We start from the raw sequence: 22,924 nt of genomic DNA on the forward strand, positions 1-22,924 counted from the left end.
CGTGGTGGTGATGGTGGACATGGTGGTGGTGAACGTGATGGATATGGTGGTGGTGCACGAGGTAGTGGTGGTGGTGGTGGACATGGTGGTGGATGTGGTGGTGGTGATGGACATGTTGGTGGATGCGGTGGTGGTGGTGGACATGGTGGTGGTGGTGGACGGGGTGGTGGATGTGGTGTTGGTGGATGTGGTGGACATGTTGGTGGATGTGGTGATGGTGGTGGACGTGGTGGTGGTGGACGTGGTGATGGTGGTGGACATGGTGGTGGTGGACGTGGTGGACATGGTGGTGGTAGACGTGGTGGTGGTGGTGGTAGATGTGGTGGACATGGTGGTAGTGGTGGAGGTGGACGTGGTGGTGGAGGTGGATGTGGTGGTGGTGGTGCACACGGTGGTGGTGGAAGTAGTGGTGGTGGTGGTCGATGTGGTGATGGACGTGGTGGTGGTTTTGGACATGGTGGTGATGGACGTGGTGGAGATGGATGTGGTGGTGGTGGATGTGGTGGTGGATGTGGTGGTGGATGTGGTGGTGGATGTGGTGGTGGTAGGTGTGGTGATGGTGCATGTGGTCATGGTGATGGACGTAGTGGTGGTGGACATGATGGTAGTGGACGTGGTGGTGGTGGACGTGGTGGAGGTGGTGGTGGATGTGGTGGTGTTGGTGGTGGACATGGTAGTGGTGGATGTGGTGGTGGAGGACATGGATGGGGTGGTGGTGGTGGTAGATGTGGTCTACGTGGTAGACATGGTGGTGGTGGACGTGGTTGTGGACGTGGTGGTGGTGGGGGTGGTGGATGTGGACATGGTGGTTTTGGACATGGTGGTGATGGACGTGTTGGTGATGGATGTGGTGGTGGTGGACATGGTGGTGGCGGATGTGGTGATGGTGGTAGTGGTGCTGGACGTGGTGGTGGTGGGTGTGGTGATGGTGGACGTGGTGGTGATGGTGGTGGGTGTGGTGGCGTACGTGGTGGTGGTGGACATGGTGGTGGACGTAGTGGTGGTGGACATGATGGTGGTGGACGTAGTGGTGGTGGACGTGTTGGTGGTGGTGGATGTGGTGGTGGACTTGGTGGTGGTGATGGACATGGTGGTGGTGGACGTGGATGTGGTGGTGGTAGACGTGGTGGTGGCCTCGTGGTGGATGTGGTGGTGGCCGTGGGGGTGGTGATGGACATGGTGGTGGTGGTGGACATTGTGGTGGTGGACGTGGTGGTGGACGTGGATGTGGTGGTGGTCTCGTGGTGGATGTGGTGGTGGCTGTGTTGGTGGTGGTGGACGTGGTGGTGGACGTGGTGGACCTGGTAGTGGTGGACATAGTGGTGGTGGACATGGTGGTGGTGGAGGAGGTGGTGGAGGTGGTGGTTGTGGACGTGGTGGTGGTGGTGGAGGTGTTGGTGGATGTGGCAGTGGTGGATGTGGCGTGGTGGACGTGGTGGTGTTGGACGCGGTGGTGGTGGATGTGGGGGTGGTGGATGTGGGGGTGGACGTGGTGGAGGAGGAGGACATGGATGTGGTGGTGGTGGATGTGGTGGTGGATGTGGTGGTGGTAGGTGTGGTGATGGTGGATGTGGTGATGGTGATGGACGTAGTGGTGGTGGACATGATGGTAGTGGACGTGGTGGTAGTGGACGTGGTGGTGATGGAAGTTGGTGTGGTGGTGGACGTGGCGGTGGTGGTGGACATGGATGTGGCGGTGGTGGTGGACATGGTAGTGGTGGACGTGGTGGACATGGTGGTAGTGGTGGTGGTGGTGGGTGTGGTGGTGGTGGTGGAGGTGGTGGTGGTGGTGGACATGGGGGTGGACGTGGTGATGGATGTGGTGGTGATGGACATGGTGGTGGTTGTGGACGTGGTGGTGGTGATGGACGCGGTGGTGGTGGACGCGGTGGTGGATGTGGGGGTGGTGGTGGTGGATGTTGTGGTGGTAGACGTGGTGGTGGCTTCGTGGTGGACGTGGTGGTGGTGATGGACATGGTGGTGGTGGACGTGGTGGTGGTAGACGTGGTGGTGGCCTCGTGGTGGATGTGGTGATGGACATGGTGGTGGTGGACATGGTGGTGGTGGTGGATGTAGTGATGGTGGATGTGGTGGTGGACGTGGTGTTGGTGGTGGACGTGGATGTGGTGGTGGTCTCGTGGTGGATGTGGTGGTGGTGGATGTGGTGGACCTGGTGGTGGTGGATGTAGTGGTGGTGGACATGGTGGTGGTGGGGGAGGTGGTGGTTGTGGACGTGGTGGTGGTGGTGGAGGTGTTGGTGGATGTGGCAGTGGTGGATGTGGCGTGGTGGACATGGTGGTGTTGGACGCGCTGGTGGTGGATGTGGGGGTGGTGGATGTGGGGTGTGGACGTGGATGTGGTGGGGTGGACTCATGGTGGCTGTGGTGGTGGTGGTGGTGTGATGGACATGGTGATGGTGGACACAGTGGTGGATGTTGTGGACATGGTGGTGATGGACGTGGTGGTGGTGGAGGTGGTTGTGGACGTGGTGGAGGTGGTGGATGTGGTGGTGGTGAAGGAGGTGGTGGTGGTGGATGTAGTGGTGGATGTGGTGGACGTGGTGGTGGAGGTGATGTTGTTAGTGGATGTGGTTGTGGTGGACGTGGTGGTGGTGGTGGTCACGTTGTGGTGGTGATGAACGTGGTGGTGGTGGACATGGTGGTTGTGTACGTGGTGGTTGTGTACATGGTGGCGATGGACGTGGTGGTGATGGACGTGGTGGTGGTAGACCTGATGGTGGTGGACATGGTGGTGGTGGACGTGGTGGTGGTGTATGTGGTGGACATGGTGGTAGTAGATGTGGTGGTGGTGGAGGAGGTGGAGGTGGATGTGGTGGTGGTGGACGATGTGGTGGTGGTGGACATGGTGGTGGTGAACGTAGTGGTGGTGGACATGGTTGTGGTGGACGTAGTGGTGGTGGACATGGTTGTGGTGGACGTAGTGGTGGTGGATGTGGTGTTGATGGGCGTAGTGGTGGTGGTGGACGTGGTGGTGGTGGACATGGTGGTGGTGGATGTGGTGGTGGTAGTGGATGTGGTGGTGGTAGTGGATGTGGTGGTGTTGGCCATGGTAGTGGTTGATGTGGACCTGGTGGTGGACGTGGTGATGGTGGTGGACATGGTGGTGGTGGACATGGTGGTGGTGGGCGTGGTTGTGGTAGATGTGGTGGTGGACGTGGTGGGGGTGGACGTGGTGGACATGGTGGTGGTGGACATGTGGCACAGAATTCCCAGGAGCTATAAATACACGCTGAAGTCAAAATCCTTGCTTTATATCGATTTTACCCGTGGACGATCACGTCCCACGCGTTGCAAACTCCGTGCGCAGCCAGTATTTTGTTTGGGACAGGCCATTCAGTGTTACTTGCATCTCGGAGTGTGCCAGATGTTTACTACCAGATTTAAGTTTTATGGACATCACGAATATTGGCCTTTTCATAGATCAGGTTTTTCCCAAATGTACAACTTGAACACAGCAATCCGCCACAAATAAACAATATTTCCTCGAAAAAGAGCTACTTTCTCGCAAGTTCCCTTTAAAAATGCTTTCCTTCCCATTATCAAAGCCGGTGCGGGTTAATGATCTTTTCATATCGGAACAAATTAAAAGGTGCAGCATTTAAAATGTTAACATAATAACCCACAAGCAGATATCTTCGCGAGCTAGGGTCCTTAACCGCATCGATGCTAGGCGATTTACAGCCGTGTGCTGGGCGTTTACAAAAACCCATTATTCATGACGAGCTGGGCTCGTCATGAGCGTGTGAGCAGGCTACTGCATGACGAGCCCAGCTCGTCATGAGCGTCGAAGGGGTTAAGCGCAGTATTGGCGAAAATTACAGAAAATCTGTGAGGGAACACAGACATTGACATTTTACTCTAGGTCAATCCCCACACACGCACGTAAGCACGCACACATGCACCATTCTCTGTTCTTGATCACAGAGCTGTCTTTGGGACATGTCAAATTAAAGTGGTATTCATCATGTGCGGCCTGCTGTGTTTTTCTGAGTGATTACACCCCTGTGCGTGTGGATTACCCATACCTTAGAATACTCATGAGCGGCAGGAGTAAACAGCTGCGGAATAACTGCCCCCTGCTTACTCATGGCATGCAATCCTACTCGGACCCTCGTATACCACACATGTAATAATACAGAACAGAACACCCTTTCGAGTGGATGACAGTGTAGGCCACATAACTTTCAAGCCAGTAACCCCCCCATGCATGCACTCATCCTGCACACACTTTCCTTAAAGCGACTTCCCAGCTGGTGACCCACATGCATGCACTCACCCTGCAAACACTTTCCTTAAAGCGACTTCCTAGCTGGTGACCCCCATGCATGCCTTCACCCTGCACACACTTTTGTCGCAATAACTTCCTAACCAGTGACCCCCCCTGCACGTACTTACCTTGCACACACTTTCCTTGCTGTGACTTCCTAGCTGGTATTCACCATGCATTCACTCACCCTGCACGCACTCTCCCTGCAGTGGCTAGTGGCTACCTAGCTGGTGACCCCCTTTGCACACACTTTTCTTGCATTGACTTCCTAATCGGCTGTGGTGACTTCCTAGCTGGTGACCCCCATACACGCACTCCCCCTGCACACACTTTGTTGTAGTGACTTTCTGCAAGAAGCCTCTCTATGCACAATCTCACTGACACACTCCCTCTGATATAACGTCTGCACAATGGTTCCCGGTGCACACATTTCTCTGAAGACACGCACCTTACACGCACTTTCCATGAGGGGTGTCACAGCGATATATGTACCGCCAGTGCGTTTTCAGGGCATCGGTGACGTATCACGCACTGCTGGCAGACAGTTGTTCTCAGACACTACCTGCACTCACAGTCCCCTCACAATCACGCTGCACACACCTTCAACGAGCAGCCCTTTATCGCTGCACACAGCCCTCCAGCAGACAGTCATTACACACTGGTTCACCCTCTCCTTGCTTCCTCACCACCTGCACGGATACAAACCTTCACACGGTGATTCCATACACTCACTATCACCCGTGCACACTTCCACTCTCCCCACAGTGACTTCTTGCAGTGTGCGCCCTATTCACACCTCAACCACACGCGTGCACACACAGTCCCGGTAGACAGGGACTCCCCACCCCCCCATACAAACTCACTCCTTTCAAGCTCTCACTGTGACGGCTCACTACCAGACGCGCACCTCTGATCACCCCCGAGTTACACCTTCAACCAGTGACGCGCTGCCCGGCCTCCCTCCGTGGGGCATCCAATCTCACACCAGAGGAGCGCCTGTTTACACACTTATCACACTATCTGCTCCATCCTTTTGTTGTTGTTAGCCACTGCCATGGCACTCCTTACTGTGGTAGTGCCCCCAGCCTCCCCTCTTCAATGCCCTCCATGAAGTCTGCAGCGATCCCCTCTCGTGCACAGCTCCCAGGTACACGTCAGTGCCCTTCTCCCACCAGCAATGTCCCCTCTCCCCCCTTGCAGGGCATCCCTTGCATTCTGCAGCCCCCGTCCCCGAACCCTGTGTTACCCTTCGATCCCCCGAATTACTGCTTGTCTACTACAGTGCCCTTTCGCTCCCTCTTCAGCACATCTGTTACCCCCACCAGGCCCTCTCTCGCTCAAGCAGTGCAGCTTTCACACCACCTGGAGTTCTTTCTCACCTCTAGCAGAGCCCCTCTCACCCTTAGTAGCGCCACTCTCATCCCCAGTGGGCTGGGTATGCTCAGACGTGAGTCCCAGGCTCTCCACACCACTGGAGTCAAGCTATCCAGGCTGAATGAAGGCTGATAGCCAGAAACCGGTCCTTGGATGCTTGATTCCGTTCTGGGAAAGACATGGCTTGGTAGTTCGGACTGGACTTTTCCCATGAGGCAAAGGGTCAGAGCTGATTTGCATATAGCCAGTGTGTAACCCAGGGTGTTGTGGAGTGCAAAAAAACGATGGATTTAGGCCCAGATCCTTGTACTGGGGTGAATGTATGACATTGTTCTACATTCTGTCCATCAACTGTGTTTTTGTAATTTTCACCCCGAGTGGGCTGGGTATGCTCAGACGTGAGTCCCAGGCTCTCCACACCACTGGAGTCAAGCTATCCAGGCTGAATGAAGGCTGATAGCCAGAAACCGGTCCTTGGATGCTTGATTCCGTTCTGGGAAAGACATGGCTTGGTAGTTCGGACTGGACTTTTCCCATGAGGCAAAGGGTCAGAGCTGATTTGCATATAGCCAGTGTCTAACCCAGGGTGTTGTGGAGTGCAAAAAAAGATGGATTTAGGCCCAGATCCTTGTACTGGGGTGAATGTATGACATTGTTCTACATTCTGTCCATCAACTGTGTTTTTTGTAACTCTCATCCCCAGCAGCACCCCTCACAGCGTCCTCTCACCACCCCACAGCGCCTCTCACATCCTCACAGCACCCATTACACCCGCAGCGCCCATCACACCCTTGCAGCGCCCATCAAACACTCGCAGCGCCCATCACACCCTTGCAGCGCCCATCACACCCTTGCAGCGCCCATCACACCCTTGCAGCGCCCATCACACCCTTGCAGCGCCCATCACACCCTTGCAGCGCCCATCACACCCTTGCAGCGCCCATCACACCCTTGCAGCGCCCATCACACCCTCGCAGCTCCCATCACACCCTCGCAGCGTCCATCACACCCTCGCAGCGTCCATCACACCCTCGCAGCGTCCATCACACCCTCGCAGCACCCATCACACCCTCGCAGCACCCATCACACCCTCGCAGCGCCCATCACACCCTCGCAGCGTCCATCACACCCTCGCAGCGTCCATCACACCCTCGCAGCGTCCATCACACCCTCGCAGCACCCATCACACCCTCGCAGCACCCATCACAACCTCGCAGCACCCATCACAACCTCGCAGCACCCATCACACCCTCGCAGCACTCATTACACCCTTGCAGCGCTTTGAAGCCATCGCTGTTGCGTATTTATCTTATGCAACTAACAACCATTGACAAAGCCAATAGTCCTGGTTTGTAATAGATGTAATGTTACTTGTTGTATATGGATGGAATGGCGAACCAGCAAAATACCAGAGGGGGGGGCGCACTATGCAGAGCATGGATTTTCAGTTTGGGTTTTTAAGCCACGCCCTTCATTACATTGACCACGTCCCTCTGGGAGCCATCACAAGGTTTTTCATTCCACTTAAAGCCCTTCCTCCGGTATAGTGACTTCCTGCTGAACTGGGAGAACAAGTTCACTCAGACTTGGCAGTCAGCTCCAGAGAGACTAATCCATGCCCGGGCCCCTCATCCATTGGCACCTTGTGATTCTTACAGCGTTACAGTTCATATCTCATTCCCCTTATTGGATTTTGTCATTTTGTTCAATACATTTTACTTTTTTTTCTATTTTTTATTTTTTTATTTTATTGTTTTGCATTTTGACTTTTACTTTTTTGGTTTCTGCATAAATATTTGACATATTACCTCAAGTTAAGCCTGCCTGTTCCGTGCTTAGATACCAGGGGGTTGATCCTAGGTTAATTGAATGGCTTTGAAAGTTCATTCTGACAACAGTTGTATGGCAATAGAACCTCTAAAAAAATTCAGCTTGGGGATGAACCAAGAATCACGCTTGAATGTCACAACTTTTTAAAACAAGGTAGTCAGGAAAGTGTGAGGAATATATTGCAGCTCTTTGCATTTTGACAGCCCCAATCAAATTTGAGAACAGAGTGGATGTATGTAGCAGAGACAAGTCTGTTCACCCAATGTGAGTGGTGAGATCCGCTTTGCTGGTCTGCCTGAAGTTATGATGCTGCTGACAGTGGCCTGTCTGCTAATAGCGATGGCGTGACTGGTGGATCTATGAAGCCAAATAAGAGAAAGTTATCTTCCGACACCACAGTCTTCGTGACTGAGACCAGTAATACTGAAGACTCTGAGACTCACAGCAGTAATTTCTCTTTTCAGAGCGTTATTGCTGCAGATGGAGTGAAGCCCAGAAGTAAGCACATTACTAAGGTACCAACAAAGTTGAATATTGTTCATTTGTATTATCAGTTTCTCTTTTGCAGCTTTTGGAAATGCATTTTCTAGTTTTGTTGCTTTTTGGGTATTTTTTTATTGTAGGCTGTTATCTTCGGTTTAAAGGGAAAGATATTGTAGTGTGTGACTGTGGCGTGGGATCAAGAAGAGACCTAAGACCAGTTCGGGGCAGGTAAGGTTTTATTTTGGAAAACGTATTTTTTTAAATATTCAAATCTATTTTTATTTCACCCCCGAAACAGGGAGTACCCATAGAAGTGACATATACACAGCGATAAGCCCACAACCCTAGAAGGGCCAGCCGCGTCAGAGAAAATGCACTACTATAATATTGAGAGTGTACTTAAGTCATAGCATTATACACAGCGTTCTGCCTACAACCCAATAGGGCCGGCCTCGTCTGAAAAAACCCAGGGTATACCGGGAAGTGACTGCCAATAATAGCCTAGCCCCTAGGGCCGAATGGAATCCAGGAACTAGAACTGATGGAACTACCGGACCAGAGTGGTCCGAACTGTAACAGGGTGCCTAAAAGAGAGGCATCAGAACAGAAAGGGCAGCCGAAGAGAGTAAGGAGAAAGAATTAGAAAAGAGGAGAGAAAGGGCCTAGAGTACAGTGGAGGAGACAGGGGGAAGATTGCCGCTCCAAACCTTGGAGAGAACGGGAGCGCTCGCCAAGCTCTATACCTCGGGCACAAGGACTGTTATAGCAAAGGCCTGTTCGATGTAGGGGGAAGCACAGCATCATCCACTAAACGCAGCGCCCTAAGCTTAGGGGGCATGTTTCGCACATGGTCTACTTTGCACAAATATTTCACCAGGGGTTGCCACACCGCCTTAAAGCGCATGTTGCGAGACTGCAATCTAGCTGAAAGTAGCTCCATGGTGATGACATGCCAGAGTCTCACAAACCACACAGCAATGGGAGGCGCCTCCTTCTTCTTCCAGTACAGGGCGATGAGTTGTCTGGCAGCACCCAGCATTTGTAGCGCTAGTATCCAATCACTCCGGGTCAGCGCCAGCAGATTCGCAGGTTTGACACCCAGCAACACTGTACTAGCGGCATCAGGCAGAGGAAACCCCAGGACCCCCCTAATATGACTCAGGACCTCCTTCCAGAAGACGGTTATCAAGGGGCAGGTCCACCAGACATGCAGAGAGTCCCCAGGCGCAGATCGACACCTCCAGCATTCAGGAGAAGAGGTTGGAAACATTTTGTGCAATCGCTGCGGTGTGTAGTACCACTGGGTCATCATTTTATATGCGTTTTCTTGTTGCGGTATGCTACGATACACTCTAGGTATATCCCGCCACAGACGGAGCCACTGCGCTGATATGACGTCAGCACCCAAAATAGAGTGCCATCGTTGTTGATAGGCTTGGGAAGGCGGCACTTGAGGGTGTTGCAGAATCTGATATATTTTGGAGATCAAGCCCTTCGTTTCCGTACAAGAACGCGCTAGCCGCCTGAACGGGGTAAAAGCACGGGTAGCCGCCTGGTACGTCGCATCCGCCAGCACCCAGTGCCGCAGCTGGATATATTGCATCTCAGCCTCAGGCGGGAGTCGAAATTCCTCCCTGCAGTGGGTGAAAGTCTTACGGGCGCCCCCGTCAAAAAGGTCTGTAAGCACCCTACAATCGCCCTGAGACCACCTATGGAAGGCTCTAGTCCGGTGAGCCGGCGGAAACCACGGGTTCCCCTCAATTGGGGTGTGCGGAGAAGGAAAAGTCGTGAGGCCCCTACGTACCGCTATCCTGTCCCATATCTCCAACACCGTTTTCATGGGCACCGCCAAGTAGGCGCTCGGAGAACGCCCTGCCTTATGTTTCCACGCCAAGTCCCAGATGGTATGTCCAGTCACAGCTCTATCCATATGGAGCCACCCCTTTTCACTCTCCGTGGTGCCCCACTCAATCATGAAGCGGAGATGGGCAGCCCAATAGTAGTCCACCAAATTAGGACATGCCAGCCCTCCATGATCCCGCGGCGCCATAAGTAGTGCCTGGGAGAATCGTGGCCTCTTCCCCACCAGATAAAGTTGGTTAAGTCTCTCTGCAAACCCCTTATATTATGAAGCGGGATTGGGGTAGGTAGGCACTGGAATAAGTAAAGAAGTTTGGGTAGGATGGACATCTTTATCGCGTTGAGTCTACCCAGCCACAACGGTACCAGCAGTTTCCATCTCCGCAAATCCTCAAGGACCGATCTGCGGCATTCCCTCCAGTTAACATGCGTCCAGCCGTCCAACGAGGGGTTTAGCTGCAAGCCGGGATAGCGGATATGGTGTTCCGTCCAGTGGTAAGGGCATATCTGCTCTAGGGGGGGGGGATTTCCGTTTTGGGGACCGTAAGGTTGAGCGCCCAGGACTTGCTGTGATTAATTTTCAGGCCTGATACACGCTCAAAGAGGCAGAGCGTAGAATGCACCGCTGGTAAGGACTCCCGGGGCTTACTGAGGGTAAGGATGAGATCATCTGCGAAGAGCGCCACTTTATGGTCCTGGCCACCTAAGGGGATGCCATGAATGTCCGGAGCTCGACGAATCATGTCCGCCAATGGCTCAATCGCCAGGGCGAATAGTAAAGGCGAGAGCGGGCAGCCCTGCCTGGTTCCTCTCCCTATACTAAACGGCTCCGTGAGCTGTCCGTTCACGCGAATCCTGGCCCGCGGTGCAACGTAAGGCGCCATTATTCTAGTGACCATCTTCGGGCCAATCCCAATCTTGTGGAGGACCGTCCGGAGGAAAGACCAGTCCACCCGGTCAAGCGCCTTTTCAGCGTCTAGCGAGAGGAGGCAGGCCGGGGTCTGCCAGTGATGGGCCTTCCCCACCAGATGTGCCACCCTACGTACGTTGTCAGCCCCTTGTCGGCCGCGTATGAAACCTACCTGATCAGGGTCTATCAGGCCAGGCATATGGGGGTCCAGCCGCCTCGCCAGCAACTTGGTGTATATTTTAAAGTCGGTGTTCAATAGAGCTATCGGGCGGTATTACGAGCACAGTGTGGGGTCTTTCCCAGGCTTCAAGACTAAAGCAATTTCAGCCAATCCCATATCTGGGAAAGGTCCCTGTTAATCAGTGAAAGAGTTATAGAGCCGGAGAAGGTAGGGCCCCAGTTGAGCCTGGAACATGCGATAGAAGGAGAGCGGGAGCCCGTTGGGCCCTGGTGTTTTCCCCAGGTGGAGCTCTCGGAGAGCCGAGGTTACCTCCTCTTGTGTAATCGACTCCTCCAGGAGCTCCGCAAAATAGGGGTGTAATGTTGCCCCACCATACTGCCCTAACACTTCCTCCACCAGCTCAGGAGGCGGTTTCTCCGCAGAGTAAAGTAAAGGTATAGTAATCCCGGAAAGCCTGGCATTTATCCTTAGCCACCGTGACCCTGGACCCATTCGGTAGATGAACGTTCGCTATGTGAGTCTTAGCAGCTCTGGCCCTCAGTCTCCTCGCTAAAAGTCTCCCCACCTTGTCCCCTCCTTCAAAATGTTTCTGCGTTAATGCCAAAAGGGATCTTTCTGCCCTATTCGTGCGCAACATCCGAAGCTGGCCTCGAAGATTTGCCAGGTGGCGCCTCGACCGCTGAGTAGAGCCGCCCTGGTCTTGCGCCTCCGCTTTCTTTAGGTCATCCGCTAGTCTATCCTCTACCGCTCGCGCCTCACGCGTCCTCGCGATCACAAGGGATGTAATATGCCCCCGTATCGTGGCCTTAAAAGCATCCCAGACCACTGAAAAAGGAGTCTCAGGCAAGTCATTGCTCTCAAAGTAGGAGGTAATGGCCTCACGTATGTCCTCAACATCCGCTGCATCCCGGAGGATACTTGGCGGCAAGCACCATTTCCGCTCCCGGGGAGGACAAGCGTCCGGATCTTGAAAACGTATTTTTATGGCGGGTTGTCAAGGTGTCTCTCTGAAAAGCTCTGGGGTCCGTGATGGCATCTGGTTATGGTCTTGTTTCCAGATGGTTAAGAAGCAGACTTCAGGGGATGTTCCGTTCTTCCTAACTCCTCGTTGGACTCCGCCAGGGAAAAGAAACCGGTACAGATCATCAGGATATGTACTCTATCTGGACTCCCCAACAGGGAACCGGGCAAGTGCAGGGGACACCCGTGCTAAGGTGCTAAACACTTTATTAAACGTGCGAGGGTGCAGAGGCGTGATTACTGGTGAGGAGGGGTATATTTACACGGTGACGACAAAGAAAGGTTGGGCAGATATTCTGGCACACACTCGGCTACGGTTTAGAAGAACCCCGTCTTCCTACCCAGCCCGCCAAATGCTGCCGTACCTGTTGAAGCCGCACTCCTCCCTCGGGAGTGTGGCACGGCGATTCACGGATCCGGTGGCCTCCTGCCTTACTCCTGTCGTCCTCGGGTTCGCCTCCAAAAGCTCCGTTCTCTGCTCCTCCCGGCTGCTCTCCCACTCTCGATCCTTGGTCGGTGATGTCACAAGCCAGGACATCTTCTTCCGAGTTTTTACCCACTAGGAATCCTGCGTCGTCATCAGGGGGTGGAGCTGCGTACTCGTGTGTCTTCCAGTTAAATGGGCCGTCATCCAATTCGTCGGCTAGTTCCCAGGAACAGGATTCTCCCCTGTTCCAGTCATGCTGATAATGAGGCAGAGAGGGGGAGGACGTCAGTTCACTACGCCACCACTCAACATTATCCGGTTCTTTTCCTCCCGTCCCCTGCCCAGTGTTACATTCCTCCCCCCCTTTTTGTTGCCGATTGGGAAGACGAATTGTCTGGATAGGAAATCAGCGTTTCCATTCTCAGTGCCCTTTCGATGTTGTATTGAAAAAGAAAAAGGTTGTAGAAAAAGGAACCACCTGAGTACTCTAGGGTTATGGGCTTTGGTCCTATTCATCCATTGTAGCGGGGCGTGATCTGTATAAAGTACAAAAGGCTTGCCTTCTAGGTAGTACTTTAATTTCTCCACCGCCCACCTTATCGCCAGGCATTCTCTTTCGATCGTGGGATATTTGCACCCCCAAGGATGTAGTTTCCGGCTAATGTAGAGGATCGGATGTTCTAATCCGTCCTCTCCTATTTGGGACAATACAGCTCCTAAGCCCATGTCCGAAGCATCCATGGCTAAAGAGAAAGGTTTACTGAAGTTGGGAGGTATCAAAATTGGGCTTGTAGTGATGGCCACTTTAAGGGTCTTAAAGGCTTGTTTAGCCTCCTCCGAAGGATTTAGGATGGAGGAGGGTTTAATATCCTTTCTTAAAAGGTCTGTGAGCGGAGCTGCTGTCACTGCGAAGTTGTCTATAAATCTCCTGTAATATCCTATAGGGCCTAGAAAGGCTCGTATCTCTCTCTTTGTTTTGGGGAAGGGAGTATTCATGATGGCTTTTACTTTTTCCTCTTGAGGGGCTATAACACCTTCCCCCAACATATACCCCAGGTATTTAACCTTGGAGTATGCCGCTCTAGATTTTTTTGAGTTAATGTGTAACCCTGCCTTGTGTAGGGCTTCCAGAATAGCTGTTAAGTGTGTTAAGTGGCCTGACCAGGTATTGCTGAAAATTACAATGTCGTCAAGATAGACGGAACAGAAGGAGGAAAAGGGGTGTAGGATGGTATTCATCAACCTCTGGAAGGCCACAGGCGCCCCATGCAGCCCAACGGGCAAGACGTTGAACTCATATTATTATTATTATTATTATTAAGTGAAATTTGTAAATATCGCGACTAAACCCGTAGGCATCAAGGCGCTGAAGATGGAAAAGAAGAGGCTCAGAAATCACCCAAGGAGGAGTTATGGATAGGCATCTTCAAAATATAGGCCTGTAGGCCCTCCTCTGTTGCAAAGGCAGTCTTTCGTTTATTTTCTTGCCTAAGGGGTACCTGCCAGTAACCCTTAGTGAGGCTCGCGTGGGTGGTAATAAACTTGGCTTCACCTATCCTTTCTATTAAATCATCCACCCGGGGAATGGGATAGGCATCAAAGGAGGAGATGTTATTTACAGCTCTAAAGTCCATACAGAACCGGGTCATCCCGTCCGGTTTAGGAATCATTACAATAGGGGACGACCAGTTACTTCTAGATGGACGGATAACCCCCAACTTGAACATGTCCTGTACTTCCCTTTTTATATCCTGTCGTCGTGCTGCCGGCACCCTGTAGGGTTTTTGTTTAACACATTTCCCTGGTTCGGTTTCTATTTTGTGCTCTATCATATGTGGTCGTCCTGGCAGGTCCGAAAACATTGGAGAGAAGGGATGTAAGGTGTTTTGGAGCTCAGCTTTCTGGGCGTATGTAAGTTCTTCATTAACAGGCAGTTGTTCTAAGGTGCTCTGCTCTGACCCAGTAGGGATTCCGAATTGAGCTACCTTGGCTATCAGACCTATCCATTTTTTTAATAGATTGATGTGAAAGGCATGCCTCCTCGAAGGGGAGATCTGGATCCTGTAAGTGGTTCTCCCTATGGTGTCTACTATGGGATAGGGACCCAGCCATTCACTCCTGAATTTATTAGTGGAGGAGGGTAACAACACTAAAACCCAGTCTCCCTTTTCTAGGGTTCTCCATTTCTTGCCTTTGTCATAATATTTCTTTTGCCTGTTCTGGCTATTTTCTAAGGAAGAGTATGCCAAATCTCTTAGTTTTCTGAGCTTGGACTTCAGCTGTTGAGTATACTCTACTAGGGTTTTCTGTTCGTGGTGTTTCTCTTGTTCCCAAGTGTCCTTCGTTATTTCCAAGAGGGACCGAGGTTGTCGGACCGTACAGCAGTTCAAAGGCAGAGCAACCTAAACTACTTTGTACCTGGGCCCTCAGTACATATAGTGCTAACAGTAGGACTTGGTCCCAGTCTTTGTGTTCAATAGAGAGCATTTTTTAGGGTTGTTTTCAAGGTCCTGTTGTACCTTTCTACCAACCCATCCGTTTGGGGGTGGTAGGCTGAGGTTTTTATGTGAGACAAATCTAGAAATTTACAGACTTCCTTCATCAGTTTGGAGACGAACGGGGTCCCCATGTCTGTTAAGATTTCCTTTGGAAATCCCACCCTCGAGAATAATTCTATCAATTTCTCGGCTATGTTCTTAGCATTGGGGATTCTTAAGGGAAAGGCCTCCGGAAACCTAGTTGTGTAGTCCACTAGGACCAAGGCATAGGAATGTCCTTTTGCAGTGCGAGGAACGGGCCCGATAATGTTCATGCCTACCCTTTCGAATGGAGTCCCCAATATAGGGAGAGGTTGTAAGGGAACAGCAGGGGGTTTATACATATTTCTTTTCCTGCAAATGTCACACTGTTTACAATACTCCTCTGCCTCTTTATAAATCCCTGGCCAATAAAAAAGTTTCAGTAGGTGTTGTGTCTTTTTTTCGGCACCTGAATGACCATCTGTTAGGTGAGTGTGGGCATAAAACAGGACTTGTTTTCTGAATTCTTTTGGTACTAACAATTGAAGGGAATCCATGGGTTTACCTAACCTATATAACAGGTCATCTTTTATCAAGAATTTAGGGAAGCTTTGACTAGGTTGGGCTTGATCCACATGGGCCTTTTCCCAAGCGGTGGCATTGTTAATTTGGGCGAAGTGGAAACTACGATCCAGTACCCAAGGTTCAGTAGACAAGAGGGCCGGGCATGCATTTGGATTTTCAGATTTAGGTTCTTTAAGTTCCCTCTGAAACAGGTCCAAAAAATCTGGGTTGTCTACCACTATTATGAGGTCTTCAGAAAGGGAATCTTCCACTCCTACTCTCACTGACCCAGGACTTCTCCCTAAGGGGGTAATCGTAATGTGCGCCAATGGATAGGGTTTAAGTCCCCATGTACACATCTACTATGGACTAGGGACTTGGGAATGAGCTGTTGGGGTAGCACTAGTTTCTTTAGGATCACGGACTGCCTGCATCCTGAATCCAACAGTGCCCTTATTTGTAGTTGATTGACCGTTACCCTTACATAGAACGATGGTCCCATCTCAGCGGTGTAAATCCCGGCCTTAGGTATGTACCCCACCTCCATTGGTTCTTCAGGGGCCGCGCTCGAAGCACTGGGGGCCTTTGAAATCTGGTTCCATACTTATGGGTTTCACTTTTGGCTGCTCTGGGCTGACTTTGAACTTCCTCTCGGGTTTTGGTACTGCGGACATCTTTGTAGTTTTTTCTTGGTCCCAAGGGAGAGACCTAGGCTGCGCTCGGGAATATTTGGTGGCCGTCTCTACTGCTTGTGGGCAGTAAGGCCAGAATGTTGCCTAAGCCAACGTTGGGTTCCGTATGGTAACGCTTCCAGAAACTGTTCCAAGTATATACTAGTCATTATCTCTTCTTTGGGCCTGCTCTCGGGTTTCAGCCACTTATCGGCTGCCATTTTTAACCGGAGATATAGAGTCTTGGGGTTTTCACCAGGAATTCCTTTTTCTTTCCTGAACCTTACACGATAGGCCTCTGAATCTAATCCTAAGTGGTCCAGTATTATTTCTTTGATCTCTTGATATGGCGTATTCCCTGTGGCATTGGCCACCTGGTATGCAGCCTGAGCTTTCCCGGTTAACAATGGGGCCAGAAAGAAGGGCCATTTTTCTTCTGCCCAACCACAGGCCCGGGCTGCTCTTTCAAAGTTAGTCAGAAAGGCATCTGGATCTTCCCCTGTGTTGTATTTTTGTAATGATACTCCCGAGGGATGCGTCGGGGTGGCTCTTCGTTCCCCAACGGGTAAAGCACTGGGTTCTTGGACCGCCTTTTTAAGCCTTCGATTTGGACCGTAATGGTGTGCTTGAAAACTTCCCTCTCTGCTTGAGCCGACGTCATTTGTCTTTCTACCGCCCATTCTAACTTTTCTTGTCCCTTTATAAGGTGTTGTATGATTTGGTCCACCTTCTGTTGCAGGATGGAAGGGGGATATCCCACTTCTGACACCAGTTGTGGTGTGGGATCAAGAAGAGACCTAAGACCAGTTCGGGGTAGGTAAGGTTTTATTTTGGAAAACGTCTTTTTATGGCGGGTTGTTGGACCCGGCCTCATGGCGTGGTCCTACCCCTCCCGCATGGCGGGCCCAGAACGACATCGGCCCTCCGCCGAGCCTCAGGCGGCCCCTTTTGCCCGACCCTGCACGCCCCAATACTGCCGGTCCGGTTACCACCCCGGACCACCACTACCGGCCTGACTCCATCTTGGGCCCATCACATCACGAACCACGTCCTGAGCACGTGGCCTCGGCCCCGACCAAGGCCCCAGCGAAGTCCCAACATCGAGGCACCAAGATCCACCCAGGTGGTCGAGTGGCCACTCAACAGATCCAAGAAGAGGGAAGTTTTGATGGATCTCCAGCCGTCCCCGGACGCCTGGTATCGATCGCCCTCCAGCCTCCCTGGGCGCTGGCTCCACCCCCCTGCTGGGTGTCTGGACACCATCAACCCGGCCCCTCTGACCCCTAAGGCGCGAGGGTACGGACATCAAAGGACTCCATTCCTATATCTGGGCCAGCCCCGGAGTAGGACGCCAGTTGTATCCTGGACTGGAGAGCCCTGCTGACGCTGTCGCGGCCGACACCAGAAGAACTCATTACCCTGTAACCTGAAGCTACCCTGGGAACCTGCCGGCGCTGCCGCGGCCCATCTTCGCTGAACCATCTTGAGAGCCTGCTGGCGCTGCCGCGGCCCATCTTCGCTGAACCATCTTGAGAGCCTGCTGGCGCTGCCGCGGCCCATCTTCGCTGAACCATCTTGAGAGCCTGCTGGCGCTGCCGCGGCCCATCTTTGCCGAACCCACCTTGAGGCCTGCTGGCGCTGCCGCGGCCCCCTCTCCGTTAAAGACCATCTGTCGAGTCCTGCTGGCGCTGCCGCAGCTCGACCTCTCAGAACCCCCCGGCTCGAGGATTGAGAGCTGTGCGCAGGGTATCCCTTCCTGCAAGCGTACCGAGACTGTCCCGCTACCCTGTCCCTCATTTACGAGACTTTACAGATCCATCGATCTGCCTGTACATATCGCTAAGAACCAGCAACCCTTATTTATTTATTTATTATTTATTTATTTAAAACACTTGTAAAGCGCAGCTGTCACCTAACAGGTATCCTGGCGCTGATGAGCTTACTCCTAAGGTAGATAGAGACGGGAGGCTAAAAAGGAATTAGAAGTGAGCGGACTTGGGGAAGAGCCAAGTTTTAATTCGTTTTCTGAATGGCAGGAGTTGTGGAGTTTGGCGAATGTCGACCGGCAGACTGTTCCATAGTTTGGCGGCGGCCACTCTGAAGGATCTTCCCCCGGTCCTACCCTTGTTAAATCTGGGTACCAACACAAGGCATGCTGAGGTGGATCGGAGAGTTCTAGTGGGGGTGTACCAAGAGAACATTTTTTGTAGGGATCTGGGACCCATTCCGTGTAGTGCCTTGAATACAAGGCAGAGTGCTTTAAAAGCTATTCGCTGCTTCAAAGGTAGCCAGTGTAGTTCGGCTAGGGCTGCTGTGGCCGAAGATCTCCTGGTCCAACCAAGGGCCAGTTTGGCAGCGGCCGACTGGACTCTTTGGAGTCTGTCCAGAAGAATGGCTGGGGACTCGAGTAAAAGAGCATTACAGTAGTCAAGGCGACTGAGGATAGTACACCTGACTATTAGTGCTCGGGCCTGGGTGGGGAGTAGTGGCATGATTTTACGTAGAGAACGCAATAGGGCCGAGCAGGTAGAGACTGTTTTGGTTACCTGCGTTTGCATGCTAAGGTTGTTGTTTAGCATGACCCCCAGATTGCGGACATTAGTGACCGGCAGTGGTTTTTCTAGATTTTCGGGGGGCCAGAATTCAGTAGGAAACAGACGAGGAATCCGGCTCCCAGAGCAGAATAGAACCTCGGTTTTGGAGGAATTGAATTGCAGAGAATTCGAGTGCAGCCAGCCGGCTGTGTCTCTTAAACAGTCATGGAACGATTCAATAGGGATTGAGTCTTCCCCCTCCCAGGATAGGATGAGCTGGGTGTCATCCGCGTAGTTTACAGTTTTCAATTTGTGGGATTTGATTAAGGTGACCAGTGGTTTTAGGTAAACGTTGAAAAGGATTGGGCTGATGGACGAGCCCTGGGGTGCACCGTGAAGCACTGGAGAGAAGGCGGATTGAAAAGGGGGGAGGGACACAGCCTGTTTCCTATCCCTCAGGTATGAATGGAACCAAAGCAAGGCGGTGCCGTCGACCCCTGCCTCTCTGAGCCTTTTCAGCAGAATCCCATGGTTAACCGTATCGAATGCGGCAGACAGGTCCAGTAAGATCAATGCCACTGCGTGGCCCCTGTCTGCACGCATCCGAAGTTCTTCCATGGCTGTAAGCACAGCCGTTTCGGTACCATGGGCTGGGCGAAAACCAAATTGGAAGTCATCCAGGATCTGATTCTGCTCAAGATGTGTCGAGAGACAGGAGCTAACCCAGCATTCCACCACTTTCACTGGAAAGGGTAGAAGCGATATAGGTCGAAAGTTGGAAAGGCACTCGGGGTTCAAGGAGGGTTTTTTCAGCAGCGGGGTGATAAGTGCTTGCTTCCAGGGGGTGGGGACAAATCCACAGCACAGAGATTGGTTACAGATCCTACGGAGGGTGTGGAATAGTTCAATTCCGCACGCTTTCCAGGTTTTAGGGGGCAGTGGGTCAAGGGGGGACCCAGAAGTGATTCCATGTGCCAGTCTCACGAAGTCTACTTCGGGGATAGGGGGGATAGCATGTAAGCATCCCCTTGGTAGGTGTCCTGGGCTTAGTGGATCCAGGTTATTAGTGGCGGCTCCGGGGGAATTGGAATTATCCTTTAATGGAGGGGTTGAAAGGTTCTGAATGATTGTCTCAATTTTGTTCGTGAAGAACTGTGCGAGATTGTTGCAAAGGGTCTGTGAGGGGGGGATGATTTTCTTGGTACAGTCAGGGTGGATAAGGTTGTCAAGGATCTGGAAGATGCTTTTGGAACTGTTTGCGGCGTTGACTATGGTGGAGCAGTAATAGGTGGATTTGCTCTCCGTGATGGCAGATTTGTATTCTAGGAGCTTGTTTTTCCAGATAATTTTGTTAGAGTCATGGTAACCTTGTCTCCACTTCCTCTCGGCCTGTTTACAGACTAATTTGAGAGTTTTCAGGGAGTCGTTGTACCATGGGGCTGGTGCTCTACCTTTAGGCTTACATCTTTTTAGTGGAGCAATAGAGTCCGTAGAGGATACTATCCTCTTACAGAAGGCTCTATAGTGGTCTTCAACCGGGTTGAATGGGGAGAAGCTATCTTCTACGTTGAAGACGGAAGTAGTGGAGCTCAGTTTTTACAGAGCTTTCCAGTCTCTATAGTAAAATTCTGATGGGGCGCTATTGTTCGGCTTTGAAGTTTTTTTGCTGGTAATGTGGAATTTGATAAGAGCGTGATCTGTCCAGCTCATGGGCAGGATGTCGTCCACATGTATTAAACCGTGACTGGAGAAGATGAGGTCAAGTCGGTGGCCTCCTGAGTGGGTAGGTTGCTTAACCAGCTGGCAGAGTCCCACGCTTTCGCAGGAGAGCAGGAGGTTTTCTAGACCAGTGTCTAAACTCCCGTTAGGCCAGAGGTTGAAATCCCCTAAAATGATTAATTTATTGTGGGAGGTTGCCATATTCGTAAAGGTGGTGAGTAGCGCTTGCTGCTGTGAGGGGGAGAAGGACCCTGGAGGTCGGTAGCAGATAATTGCAGTGAAGATACCTCCGGAGTGGCAGTTTATGGAAAGGCCGAGGAGCTCAGTCCCCGCAACCGTGTCCATGTCTATGGCGTTGATGTGCCAGGAGGCTCTGTATATAATGCCTACTCCGCCACCACGGCCTTTAGGTCTGGGAAGGTGCAGTATTTTGAAGTCTTGAGGGCACGCCCATGCTAATTCAATGTCGCAGTTTGTGTGAGTCCATGTTTCCGTTAGGAAGAGGACGTCCAGGTGGTGGGATTCTATAAGGAGATGAATTTCGTTAGCATGCTTAGGCAGTGATCTGACGTTCAGAAGGCCTCCCAGGAGCAGATCTTTTTGTGTGAAGTCAAGCAGTGGAGAAGCCGTGTCATCAAAGGTGAGCTTACCTTCATGAGCGTATTCTCGCAAGTTGATCAGGGTTTCTCGAGTATAGCGAGGGGGCAACGAGCAAATTTGAGCAGAGATGTCGGCGCTGGTCGCGTCCTCGTCGCGGACGAGCGCAGACGAGCTTGCCTTAAGCGCGCCTCCGGCGCGCAAACGGCGCTCTCGCTGCGCTCGTCCGCTGCGCTTCCTGGGAACGCACATGATTTAAAGCTGGAGAGGGGAGGGCCAGGGGAAGTGGGCGTGGCCTAAAAAGGGGCATGGCCTGCGGGCGAGGCAAAGCGCTCGTAGAAGCGTCCTGCGCCTTAGGCTATCAGCGATAAATCCGCTGTAGAGTGCAAGCTGGTACTGGTGAGTAAAGTATTTTTAAGAACACAGAGTAACACAGAATAACACAATTATAAAAATGTCTCCCGGCTATTTTGCCTCAGGAGTGCTGCATCGTAATGGTGGCGCTTGTTCTCAGTGTCCCTTTATGATGTCGGAGTGGGCGTGGCCTAAAAAAGGGACGTGGCCTGCGGGCGAGGCAAAGCGCTCGTGGAAGCGTCCTGCGCCTTAGGCTATCAGCGATAAATCCGCTGTAGAGTGCAAGCTGGTACTGGTGAGTAAAGTATTTTTAAGAACACAGAGTAACACAGAATAACACAATTATAAAAATGTCTCCCGGCTATTTTGCCTCAGGAGTGCTGCATCGTAATGGTGGCGCTTGTTCTCAGCGTCCCTTTATGATGTCGGAGTGGGCGTGACCTAAAAAAGGGGCGTGGCCTGCGGGCGAGGCAAAGCGCTCGTAGAAGCGTCCTGCGCCTTAGGCTATCAGCGATAAATCCGCTGTAGAGTGCAAGCTGGTACTGGTGAGTAAAGTATTTTTAAGAACACAGAGTAACACAGAATAACACAATTTTAAAAATGTCTCCCGGCTATTTTGCCTCAGGAGTGCTGCATCGTAAATTCTTGATAAAGCCTACGAACTTAACTTCCTGTGTGGTGTCCGTTTGTAGTGTTGTGGTTACTCTGCTGTACGACCCTAGGAGAGGACTCTCACCCAGGAGGCCTCTCGATAGCGCTCGGCTGCTTCTCCACGGAGGGGTGGACCTAGGGGAGGTCAGTCAGACATCTTCTGCCTCCCCCGGGATCGCCTTTCCAACATTGGTGGCAAGCGACGGGATCCGAGCCGACGCAGATCGTGCAGAGAGTGATTCAACCACTACCGAGAAAAACACACTACCACCATGACTACGCAAGAAACCAGACCGACTACGGAATTCCAGAAAGAAAAAATGGAAGATTACAGTCATAAGGAATTAAAACAATTCTGCAAAGACCTGAGCATCGCTACCACTGGCCTAAGCACCAAGGAGGACTTTAAATCGGCCCTACAAGCCTGGGTGGAAGCCGGTGACACGCCACCCCAGAACGAAGATTACCCGGGCCCGAACGGATGCCCGGAGACCGACGCGCCCCCAGCGGGAGACAGACCCACAAACCCAGACATGGGCCTCTCCCACGAAGATGCCCGGGAACGAGAGAGAATCCGGCTCCATGAATTGGAGCTCGCTCGACTCCGGCTAGACAGAGAACTACAGCTAGCGGAAAGAAAGATAGCCCTTGAGCATCTACGGCTAGAAGGAGACCTGGAGGAGAAACGAAGACAAAGAGACCTCGAGGAAAAGAGACTCATGCTCGAGCATGAGCGTGGCTTAAAGGAACTAGAAATCAAGGCCAAAGCGAACGATGCCAACGCATCCGGGGGCAAGACCGCGGCCCCTCCTGTGGACACGAAGGTGCACATACCCAAGGATGTCGTCAAAGAATACTACAAGAATGACGACATCCAACAGTGGTTCAAAGCCTACGAAGTAGCCATGACCGCCCATAGGGTACCCCTCAAGGACTCGGGCGC

General features: G+C 52.1%; 1 protein-coding gene across 2 annotated transcripts in view; it reads left to right on the top strand.

Moving 5' to 3' along the window:
• The window catches only part of LOC144807653 (uncharacterized), a 425,807-nt gene that overhangs the window by 6,511 nt on the left and 396,372 nt on the right, over positions 1–22,924 (top strand). The window contains exon 2 of one of the 2 annotated variants that reach the window (XM_078673274.1): positions 7,956–8,006. The gene's annotated coding sequence lies outside the window, so the exon portion shown is untranslated. The remainder of the gene's footprint in view (positions 1–7,955; positions 8,007–22,924) is intronic. The other variant, XM_078673275.1, reaches the window with a different exon arrangement.

The sequence above is a fragment of the Lissotriton helveticus genome, chromosome 1_2, assembly GCF_964261635.1.
Source record: "Lissotriton helveticus chromosome 1_2, aLisHel1.1, whole genome shotgun sequence".
Lineage (NCBI taxonomy): Eukaryota > Metazoa > Chordata > Amphibia > Caudata > Salamandridae > Lissotriton > Lissotriton helveticus.